Genomic DNA, 12640 nt, shown 5'->3' with positions numbered 1-12640 from the left:
ACTGAGGCACAAGAGAGGGTAAGTGTTCCACACGAGGTGATGTAGTTAGTTAGTGGCAGAACCGGGATTTAACGCAGTCGATTGTGCTGGGTGTCCATACTCCTCACACCACTGTCCTTGCTACCCCTTGAGTACTGTTAGGTTTATCTTCCAGAGTTGCAGTGATAGGGAAAAGGCAGTCTCGACCACACAGCTCGGCCTCACCAAACCAAGGAAAGGCCAAACAGATGGGCTTATAGAAAGCCTGGGAGACCCCTGGCCTTTCATACAGCCTCGATGGGACAGCATGGAAGAAATCACACCGTGGGCTGCGCTTGATTGAAATAGGCTAGGTACTCTTTATTTGGTCAGAAGTCCAGCAACCATTAGAGAACGTGGAAGAGGTCTATGTACTCAGAAATGGTCTGTCACCCCAAGACAAGGCGGATTTCTAAGCTAGCTTGAAGCTGTCACTTACAGCACCCCAGGAGCTGTGGCCGCGGTAGCATTTCTTGGAGTGCCCCATGCTTCCCGTAAAGTCCTGTCCTTCCACCAGGGCAATCCAAGTCAGCCAGAGTTGACTGCCTGGGGGAGCAGAGTCTCCAGGGTAATTCTACGTCCTGTGCAGTGCTGGGGACAGGTTATCGGGTCCCCTTGCAGCAGTAGGAAGTCAAGTGCCTCCTTTCAAGTGCCCCATCCACTCCCTGCATTCCTGATTTGTTTGCACCCCCTCCCTTCTCCTTCAGCCACCAGCTAGCTTCATCTTTGACTCTGTGTATCTCTTCTCTACCCCACGCCTTCTGAGCCCTCACCCCATCACAGCCCTCCTGCCTCGAGGCTGACTCTGCCTCTTATCCTTTTAGCTTCTGGCCTCCCTGCCAACTGCCCATCCCGTCTCATTTTCCAGTTCATGCTCCCAGGAGAACACAGTTGTAATCTGGTTTGAGCAGAGCTGCCAGGCCAGCTGGGCTCTCCTTTCCGGGCAGGGCCCATCCGAACCCATCTGTCTGTGGACTTCTCCAATAATGACAGGCTTCCCTACCTGCCCAGAGTCTGTCTTCCCTGGAGATTCAGAGTCCTATGAAGGCAGAGACCAAGTCTATTTGGGTCTCCAGTGTATCTCAGAGTGTCGCATGGACCAAAGGCTCAACAAGTATTTGTTGGTGTGAAGCAAAAGAACCCTTTTTTCAGTAGCAATTTTGGGGATATGATATAACTCATATGTGGCTTTTAAAATTATGCCCAAAACATTTTTATTTGGCTTTAAAATTCACTATCTTTTAAAAATCTGTGAAATATTTCAAATATAAAGAAAAATGTACAGAACAATAAAATAACAACCCCTTTATCTACTACTGAGCTCTAACAAATCTTTCGCTTTGGGCATATCAGCATTATGTTTTTAAAGAAATAAAACATTACAAAAGAGTTGAAGCTCCCTGTAGCTCCTTCCCCAATTCTCTCTCTTCCTCCCTGCTTTAAGATAGTCAGTTTTATCAATCTTTATTTTGGAGAAAATTAAAATCTGTTCCAAACTATGAACATGGCATGTCTCTAATTTATTCAGGTTTAATTTTATGTCCTCAATCAAATTTTATAAGTGACTCCTACCCTGTAATCACTGTTCTATCATTCTCATGCATTCTAGTAATTACTACTTACATATGTACGCATACAATATGTGGTATGCATAAAATATATAGTATATTGTTTAACAATATTGCTCTGAAACTTGTTATTTTTGCTCAACACTACGTTTTTGAGACTTATCCATGGAAATAGGTAAAGATCTGTTCATTCATTTTAACTAGTGAAGAGTATTCCATTATATAATCATACCACACTTTATTCAGCCACTCTCCTGTTAATGGGCATTTAGGTTGTTTGCCTTTTTTCACTACTGCAGTGTGGCAGTGAAGATCCTACTGCATGACTCCACATGCACCTGCAGTAGAGCTACTTTAGGAATAACCCCAAATGGGATTTCTGGTTAGTAGCAAAGTAAAAATATTAAATTCACTAGATACGACTAAGATATTTTTTTCAAAGCCCTTTACCAATTTACACTTTTACTAGCAGAATAGGAGAGTTTCTGTTGCTTACCAACATTTAGGATTCTCAGTCATTTTAAAGTCTGTCAACCTGTTGGAGGTGAAATGGCATCTCATTTCACTTTCATTCTCATTCTTTTGAGGTTAAGTTTCTGTTCCTATTTATTCATTTGGGTTCCCTCTCCTGTGAATTGCCTGTGCATAGCCTTTGCCCATTTCTCTATTCAGTTGTTTTGTTCTCTTATTCATTTGTAAATTCTCTTTTTTTTTTTTTTGAGACAGAGTCTCACTTTGTCACCCAGTCTGGAGTGCAGTGGCATAATCATAGCTCACTGCAGCCTTGATGTTCTGGGCTCAAGTGATCCTCCCACCTCAGTCTCCTGAGTAGCTGGGACCACAGGTATGCACCACCATGACTAACTAGTTTTTAAATTTTTTGTAGAGATGAGTTCCCACTATGTTCCCAGGCTTGTCTCAAACTTCTGGGCTCAAGTGATCCTCTTGCTTTGGCCTCCCAAAATGCTGGGATTACATGCATGAGCCACCATGCCTGGCCTCATTTGTAAATTCTAATATTAATTTAGTTAATTATATGCATTGCAAGTATCTTTGCCAAACCATAGTTTATTTTTTGATTTATTTATGGTGTTTTTGTTGGACATAAATTTTTAATTTTAAGGTAGTCAGTTTTATCAATCATTGTTGTGGAGAAAATTGAAATCTGTTCTAAACTATAAACACGGTATGTCTCTAATTTATTAAGGTTTAATTTTACGTCCTCAATCAAATTTTATAAGTGTCTCCATAGTGAGCTTATACATTTTGGTTAAATTTTTCCCTAGGTGTTTTGGTATGTTTGGGTTGCTATCACAGAATACCATAGACTGGGTGGCTTATGAACAATAGAAATTTATTCCTCACAGTTCTGGAGGCCGGGAAGTCTAAGATCAAGGTGCTGGCAGATTTCGTGTCTGCTGCAGGCCCACTTCCTGGTTCATAGATGACCATCTTTTCACTGTGTCTTTGCATAATGGAAGGGGCTATGGAGCTCTCCAGATCTCTTTTATGAGGACACTAATCCTGTTCATGAGGGCTTTGCCCTCATGGCTTCATCACCTCCCAAAGGCCCCACATCCTAATATATCACCTTGGGGGTTAGATTTAAACACATGCATTTTGAGGGGGAAACAAACATTCAGACCATAGCCATAGCACCAGGTATCTTATAGCTTCTGTGACATAGTGAATGGAATGTTTGTCTGTTATAATTCATTATTACTAGTGCATTGCAATGCTACTGTTGCATTTTGATCTAAAACCCTGCTAAAGTCTTTTATGGGTTGTAAAAGTTTATCTGTAGATTTCTTCAGATTTTCTATGTAGAAAATTCTACAGTCTAGGCCAGGCACAGTGGCTTGCACCTATAATCCCAGTGTAAGTCATAAAGTCTAAAAAAAAAAAAAAAAAGAGAGAGACTCTTTCCTATTTACTTTTCCAACTCTTATAACTCATATATTTTTTTCTGATCATTGCATTGATGACTTCCAGTATAATACTGAATTGAAGTGAAGAGTATCTTTTTCTTATTTTGACTTTATTGGACATACTTTAATTTTTACCACTAAGAATGATGTTTCTAGAAAGTTTGTGATAGCCTTTATCAGGTCAAGGAAATTTTCTTCTATTTCTAAGCTTTTTTTTCCACTTAATCATGAAGGAGTTTTCTTTTTGTTAAAATTTGCTTGGTATACATACTTCTTCCATTCCTTCATTTTCAAACTTCCTGAAAAGTTTTATTTTAGGTGTGTTTCCAGAAAGCAGGATATAGCTGCATTAAAAAATGTTTAGCAGGTGGGATAATCTTTTCATTTTAATAGGTGAATTTAATCAGTTTTCATTTGCTACAATTAATAATAGATATATTTGAACTTATTTCTACCACCTTGTTTTGTGTTTTCTAAAAAACATCTTTGCTTCATTTTTGTTCTTTTGCCTCGCTGGACTGATTGCTTTTATATTTCTACTTATTTTCCTCCTATGACTTGGCAGCTATAGATTGCATTTCTATAATTTTAATTATTACTCTAAATTTTTAAAAGATATGTCTTATTGACAGCTGGGTGCTGTGGCTCATGCCTGTAATCCAAGCACTTTGGGAGGCTGAGGCGGGCAGACCACTTGAACTGAGGACTTCAAGACCAGCCTGGGCAATGTAGCAAAACCCCATCTCTACAAAAAATACAAAAATTAGCTGGGTGCAGTTGCGTGTGCCTGTAGTCCGAACTTCTTGGGAGGCTGAGATGGGCAAATGGCTGGAGCCTGGAAAGCAGAGGTTCCAGTGAGCAGAGACCGCATCACTGCACTCCAGCCTGGGTGACAGAGCACAGGCCCTGTCAAAAAAAAAAAAGAAAGAAAGAAAGAAAGATATGTCTTACTTATTGAAAATTCCCAACAAAGTCTAAACCTATCTCGTATTTCTATCCTCCCACATACAGTGTGGTCAGCCCTACCTGCCTATTGAAGACTCTTTCTTACCCCTCCATCTTGTATATGCTATGCTGAGTTGTAGCTTTAGCTTAAACAACAAAAAATACTGACTTTTAAAAATGGTTAATTAATTAAATTTACCAACATATGTAATTAATTTTGGTGTTTGCCATTCTCTTTCGATTCCCATGGCTACTTTCTGAATATGTTTTTCTTCTTGCTGGCATATGCCTTTTAAATTTTCTTTTAGTGAGGATTGTGTGTGGGAAATTCTTATGTAAATAAACTTATTTTTTATTGTCTTCCTTGGGAAAAATTTTAGGTTGACTGTTTATTTTCCCTTGGCATTCTGAAAATATTTACTCCACATCTTTCTTTAATTGTTTGTTGCTGATGAAGAACTGTTGTCATTTTTTTGTAGATTATCACTCTTTTCTCTCTGGCAGCTTTTTAAGGTTTCTCTTTTTTTTCTTATTTATTTGTTTATTTATTTATTTATTTATAGAGATGGGATCTCACTGTGTTGCCCAGGTTGGTCTCAAACTCCTGGGTTCAAGTGATTCTCCTGCCTTGGCCTCCCAGAGTGCTGGAATTACAGGCAAGATTTCTCTTTATTCTTGATGCTCTGCAGCTTGACTCTTATGTGTCTAGGTAGAAATTTATCTTTATCCTGCTAGATATTAATATTTGAATGCACTTATCAAATCTTCACAATTATCTTTAATTCTGAAAAGCTTGGTATTATTCTGTACCATTCCCTCCACTCTCTCCTGACAGAACTCTAATTTATTAGACACATATATCTTGGAGCTTTTCAGTCTAGCTTCCATATGCACTAATCCTAAGTATATCTATTTTAAAGTTTTATTAAACTGTTTTTAATAATTCATTTCATTCAATTATATTCTGATAGTTGGGTTTTGGCTTTCTTAGCACAAGATTTATTCATGTGTTTTGGAATTTGGATTTGCAGGCTCATTTTGAGTAAAAGGATTTAATCTACACTCAATTTTATAATTGCATATTGGGGGTCCTGCCAGCCAGCTATTTTAGTGCTACAGTGAACTCAGTCACTGGGCCAGCAGGTAACGTGGCTCACCTCTGCACCACAAGCTGGTTAGTACTGTCCTTTACACCTTCCTCTGTCCACAACCAGGGACAAGGCCCCAGGTCCAGGCAACAGGTCAGCAGAAGGTTTCCAGCTTCCTTTCACGGGGAGTGCAAAGGTGGGGCAGCTTACCTCTTCTCCTGGCTGCAGGCCAGGTGCGGATCCCCTGAATCAGTGAGACACTTGCGGTCTCCTTTACCCCATGGAGTGGTCTCCAACACTGCCTGACTGCTTCAAAACCTGGAGCCTGCTAGCCTGTGGCTCCACCCTGCAACCCACTCAGCATTTCTATGCTGTTCCTGCTCTGTGGAGTTGTTCGGCTTGTTTCTGAGCCTGAGTGTGCCTTTTTGGAGGTTTCTTTTTATATTTTGTTTGTCACTAACTAGTAATTTCGCATAAAAAAGGTTCATTGCAGTGTGAGCACACTGCTTCATCCTGACCAGATGTCTCTAAATGTACTTTTGAGAGATCTGCAGTCTGAATGCAGAGTTCCTAATGTCAGGCAGTGCCCTGTTTCTAATTAATTTGCACTGGTATTTGTTTTTAAAACATTGTTCCTTAGCTATGACGTCTCTTTGAGAGGAGCGTAGCTGTACTGTGAGCACATGAGATTCCCGATAGGGTACAGGCCTGCATCAGAATTTATATACTCATGTTCAGGGGCCCTAGGTTTCTGATAAAAATTCTGAATAAGGGTCACCGTACAGGGTATGGTCTTCAGTCAACAGTAAAACGAAAACTTCATAGGATTTTCTACCAGACTCACAAATCTTATCTTAAATCAGGCTCTGTTAGAGATATGCAGTCAATCTTCACTCTCTGAGATGTTTCCTAATTCTGAAAAACAGAATATATGAAGGTAAGGCAATTCATCCTAATAGGTGCTCAGGTCCCACTGAGTGTCAGCTACTCTACCAGCGCTGGGTAGATAAAACTAACATTACAAGTTAGTTACACATGCGTGTGAGCTATTTATGCCCCTCAGAACCTAAGTAGGCCTTGGGTAATGTGCAATGTGAAGTGTTAAACTGCCCAAATACGGTCTTTGAAGATGAGGCCAGTGGACTCACGTAGCCACACAGGCTGTGTGGCCCTAGGTCAGTAACCCAGGGGTGTGCTCAAGGCTGTCCCAGCAAAGCAAAGTCTGACACTCACGGCTCCTCTGCTAAAAGCTGCATGTTTGCATTTTCCTGAATGGAAACAAACAAAAACTCCTGGGGCTTTTCCCATTTGTCACACATACTCAATCTTCAATTAATTTCACAGCTCTGATAAATCCCATAGAAAAGGTGTCAGGGTATTTGCTTAATAATAATTATCTGAAGCCAAGTTCCTGATGCATTAGCCAGTCTGGAAAAATAAACAGTTCCTTAAGGGCACAAAATTCCAAGTACCATAATTCAGAAGCAGATATAGCAGTGCAAGTAGTACAATTTTCAGTGGAATTGCTGAACTTCTGCTTTCACTACTGCCGTGCATATTATGCATGTCAAATTAGTTTGCATGGCCACCATAATCATAAATCAAAGACAGTTCAGATGAATTTGAGTCAAAAGGAATTTTGGCTAATATGAAATTTATTTAGAAGTGTTTCATATTTAAAGAGACAGAATCCTATTCTGGGTGGAATTTTATATTTTAAACTAAATTCTCATTGTTAAATACCATTAATCTGATATATAATGAAGAAACATAAATACATATATATATATATATATCTCATGTCTGTTATTTCTCAGAAGTAAATAGGATACTGAATTAGAGTTCTTCTGTAACTTATAGGAATCAAACAACTAAAATATTAAGGCAAGCAGATGTTGGTGCTTTTGGAAGTAACTACAACTTTTATCCCTGTTACCTTATTATTTAAACATTTTATCAATTATGCTAAGGCTACACATAAAAATATATTAAATACTTTAAAATAATTATCCCCTATTTGAATAAAATTGAACTCAAACCTTTTAAATAGTAGACTTTTATATTACGATCATGTGGAAATTGTATGCCTAGCAGAAGAGAGCACAAATTTGCCTTACAGAAAGTAAATATAATAAAATGACTTAATAGAAATTCAAATTTCTTTCTTGTCCTTTCTCTAGAACAAGTGATCTTGAACTTACTTTAACATAAAATCAAATATACTCTCTAATTTAAAATATACTCTCTTAACTAAAAAATCCCAATATCTAGAGAGGAGAGTGAACACTTTACCATAACAGGATTTGGCTTCTTTTCTGGAAAAAGAAGGTTAACTGACAACAAGCATGACAAATGCTAACTTTTTCCATGATGACTAGATGCAGAGGGCACAATAAATTAACATTAGTTATTTCACTTGTATGAAATTTGAGGGAAACATCAAGATAAAAGAAAGCCTTTCCATAGAGATGTATGGATAAGGTAAACTATAACATAGACAATAACATGCGGTGGTATCAATACCAAGTGAAGCTTGGAGTTAATAGACCCAGTGATCTCATTTTAGGTTGAAGTCAATTTAGTAGGACTTCTCCATTGTCAACTGCCCATTGATATGAGAATCGTTCACAGATCAAAGGATGTGGACAACAATGATATATCGTGTGCCATTCTTTCCCCTCTGAAGGTACAGAAGACTCACGAAATAATCCAGAGCCTGGGCAAGCTTTGGGGTTACACATTGTGGCAGGTTTCAAATAAGTCTACAAACTCTTCAACACTCTTTCCACTGAGAGATGGAGTCTATGTGTTCTTCCTTGATTCTGGGCTCTAGGACTACTTAACTAATAGAATACAGTGGAAATCATGCTGTACCTGTTTCTTAAGGCTAAGGCCTAAGCAACTGGTATCTTCCACTTCTCTTGGGATGGTCATTCTAGAGCCTTGTCACCATGTTGTAAGGAAGCCCACATGGCCTGTGGAGAGAACTACCAGGACAGAACCAGACTCCCAGCCCGCAGGCCGTCTGAGTTCCCAGACAATAGCCAGTATTTGAGTGGGGCATCTTGAGAGTGGGTCTTTCAGCTCCCAGCTGACCAGCCCTAGCTGACTGTGCATGGAGCAGAGAGGAGCACTCCCCATTAGGCCATGCCCAAGTTGTAGATCCATGAGCAAAATAAATGACTGTTGTTATAATATATTAAGCTACTACCTTCAGGGTGGTTTTTACACAGAAAAAGGAAACCAGAGAACATTCTCTTTCCTGCTTCATTTGTTCTTCAGTGAATGATTATCTTACCCCATTTCTGGATGCAATCTTAATTTGGCAATTTTAAAGTCTTTGTTTTGGTTCTCTCTCTTAATATGTACCAGCTGTTGTGCTTATATGTTATCTAACTCTCTTAACAACGCTTTGAGGTAAGTACTATTATTATCCTCATTTTATAGATGCATAAACTGATCTACAGAGAGGTCCAAGGTCACATGGTTAATAAATGGTGACGTGGAGTTTTCAAGCCAGGTCTCTAGAACCTAAGCTCTTACCTGCTGTACTATAGCACCTCTCATAGGTCTCTAATATTACAGAAAAGCTCCTGGCATTGCATTGTTTGCATTGCAGTCCCCTTCCCTTCTGCTGCTCTCTTTGAAACTGATCCCTCTGTGCCTTGTTTGGTAAGCTTTTTAGAGGGCATTTCCTCTAATAAGCAACCATCAAAAAAGGACTATAACATCCCGCTATGGACTGTTTGTGTCTCCTCAAAATTCATATGTGGAAGCCCCAATTCCCATGATGGAGGTGGGGACTCAGGAAGGTGATTTGGTTTAGATGAGGTCATGAGGGTGGCGCCCCCTTAATGGGATTAGTGTCCTTTTAGGAAGAGGAAGGGACTGGAGCCCCTCCCCACCACCCCATATGAGGAAAGCCGGAAGAGGGGCCCCACCAGAGATCAGCCATGCTGGTCCCTGATCTCACAATTCTCAGGCTAGATATGTGAGAAATGTCTGTTCTTTAAGCCTCCCAGTCTATGGGAATTTGCTATAGCAGCTGGAGCTGAGGCAAATGCCAAGACCTTTTATAAAATGTTACCAACTTCCTCTCAAGGACCGGCCTACACATAGAGAGAAGGAAGAAAGTCAGGGAACTTGCCAGTTATTTTCATTTAAGCTTTAGATATAAATTGCTATATTCAGAATGTGATCAACAAAAACTGAAGGAAATAAGGCACAATATTAGCTGTCTGATTAAACCCTAATCCCCAAAGAAACAGACAACAATTTGAAGAGCTATAAAGAGCTGAGGGTAAAATAGGTTTCAAAATAGGTTCAGTAATGCTCTTTTATCTAAGATAATTTATGTTCTTTTGAACTTTCCTGTGTTGCTTATCTTATTTTCAAAGACACAATCAATCTCACGGGAATTGGGGCCTCAGACCACAAGTATGGTAGACCCATAAACTTTAACGATACAGTCAAATAAAGATAAACACAAATTTACATAAAGAAACATTCACGTAACAGGCATTTACTAATTTTTTCCACCTAGAGAATTAAACACCACCCTCATTGTAGATTAAGCTTAGACCAATATCAGAGATAAAGGGAATCAAATAGCAAGCTAACGCAGGAACAGAAAATCAAATACCGCATGTTCTCACTTATAAGTGAGAGCTGAATGATGAGAACACATGGACACACAGAGGTGAACAACACACACTACACACTGGGCCTACTGGAGTGTGGAGGGTGAGAGGAGGGAGAGGAGCAGAAAAAACAACTACTGGGTATAAGGTACTAGGCATAGTACCTGGGTAATGAAATGATCTGTACAATAAACCCCTGTGAAATGGGTGTACCTATGTAACAAATATGTGCATGTATCCCCGAACCTAAAATAAAAGTTGAAGAAAAAGAAATGAAGTTAAAATTCCCAAATAAAACTTTAGTTTAAGGTTAAAAAAAAAATAGTAGGTGGAATGAAAGAGTCAAGGGGGCTTGATGGTTTCTCTCCTGGCCTGACCTTTGACTTCCTAGCCCTTAGTTCAGTTCCCTCTTCAACTTGACTTAGTCCCACCTATTGGTAAAGCTGCTCCCACCCCTCCACCTTCACCTCTGTCCCAGCAGTTTAAGAAAAGGAAGACTTCTGAAGACACTAGGGAACAACCTGAATTAAATAAGGCCACCTCTTCATACTTGGCAAAGGAAGTGAAGGCATTTCTCTGGAAGCTGGACAGGAACTGAATTCAGAACAAGTTAGAGGTGACCGGATGACATGATATCTGTCATCTGTAGAGACAATATGTACACTATTCATATTTCCAAAACACAGGTTTTAAAATGATTGTGGTACAATATACATAATATAAAATGTACTATTTTAACCATTTTAAGTGTACCATTCAGTGGCATTAAGTACAACCATGCTATTGTGAAATTATTACCACCATCTGCCCTCAAAACTTTTTCATCTTGCAAAACTGAAATGCTATATTCATTAAACACCAACTCCCTACTCTGCTTCCCCACAGCCCTGGGCAACCACCATTTTATTTTCTGTCTCTATGAATTTGATTATTTTAAGTACTTCATATGAGTGAAATCATACAGTATAAAATGCCTATTAAAAATTAAATATAATTAACACATTTGACAATAGTTCTTTACACCTCACCAGAGTTGCAGATAACATGGAGGAAGGTGGGGTGAGGAAGGAGATTCAGGAGGGCCGACTGGAGGTGGGAGCAGGACCTGTGGCTAGGGCCCCAGAACAGAGCGAGCTGGCAGAAGGAATGAAAGCCATGGTCGAGGGGAGGGAGGCAGCGAAGGTGGACGTGAAAGGATATGAAAAGCATCCTGCAGACTAATTTCTTTTTTTGTTGAGAAAACTATAGCATTTATTGGGGAAAGATAAGAGGACACACTAAAAACGGCTGCTAGTCTTTTCTCTTAGAGTAGGCAGCAGAAGAAACCACACACTGACTATCTTCAAACCACACTTCCTCAGAGCTAAATGACCCATAATAGTGTGTGGCCTGAAACAGCAGGCAGGATCCCCAGCTGCCAGTTTGCTGGTCCCAATACCTTACCCACTAGCAGTAATTAAAACAAGAAGCTCACTTGGTGCTGGAGTAAGATATCCATTTTTTAAAAATAAAGCAACTTAAATTCAAATACTTGTGGTTTTGAAATTGCAGTATATAAGAATCTGGGGTCAGAAATTTGGGGCAGATTTAATTTAAAAAATTATTTGAGAAATTAGAGTCACAGTTCAGTGAATGAGTTGGTAGTTACTCTATTCTAAATATTTTGACAAGCATTACATAATTACATGGTAGAAACTATATTAAAAGTGCATGTATGTGAGTGTGTGTGTGTGTGCATGCACGTGTGTGCAGATACTACAAACCTGGGCTGCCGCTGCAGCAGTGACCAAAGGTGGCTACTTGTGCAGTGTTTAGGTGTCAGATTTAACAGCTGTATTAACCAGGCAAGGAGGAAGAGAACCCAGAAAGCATTCTCAATGTAGGGGTGCCTCTCCAGGGCCAAAAGCCATCCACAATTGTCATCTTTGCTCCTTCCAGGAATGTACTGTGGGCAGACTCTGAAATTCCCTATGTTATATTCTCAAATATTCATGGGAATTCATCCATGAACACTTTTTCTAAGAGCAGTTTACAGTTCCTTACTTCTTAGTGCTGATACTAGCTTGGTAGTTTCACAGAAGCCACAATGTGTATATGCTGTTGAATGTAATGAATCATTCCAAGAATTTATACAGACTAGATAGTAAACCCTAAACAAGAAAAAAGTTCCATCTATAACCACTGCCCCTGGTACATACAATCATCTGCTCTAGATGTTGTTCCCAAATTTGTACCACTCCAGCCCTTGGCCTCATGCAAACCAATTGACCCATTTGTACAAAATCTAGGGGAGGAGAGCAGAGTATTGCCACTTTCAAGGTAGGCTTTTATAAGTTCAACACTGGTTTTCTTCACCTTAGGTTTTTCAGTCTATCCCTTGCTTTCTCTAGGAACCACAAGTCTAGAATTTAACATTTTGTGAGAAAATTTTGAAAAGAATAACCCAAGTCTTC

At 39.4% G+C, this 12640-nt stretch overlaps 1 protein-coding gene across 1 annotated transcript in view; it reads right to left on the bottom strand.

Moving 5' to 3' along the window:
- Positions 1 to 12640, bottom strand: part of CFAP221 (cilia and flagella associated protein 221) — a 120095-nt gene that overhangs the window by 81037 nt on the left and 26418 nt on the right. The window lies entirely within an intron of this gene.

This window comes from Colobus angolensis, unplaced genomic scaffold (genome assembly GCF_000951035.1).
Source record: "Colobus angolensis palliatus isolate OR3802 unplaced genomic scaffold, Cang.pa_1.0 Scaffold20, whole genome shotgun sequence".
NCBI classification, from domain to species: Eukaryota; Metazoa; Chordata; class Mammalia; order Primates; family Cercopithecidae; genus Colobus; species Colobus angolensis.
This window is presented reverse-complemented; position numbering and strand designations above follow the sequence as displayed.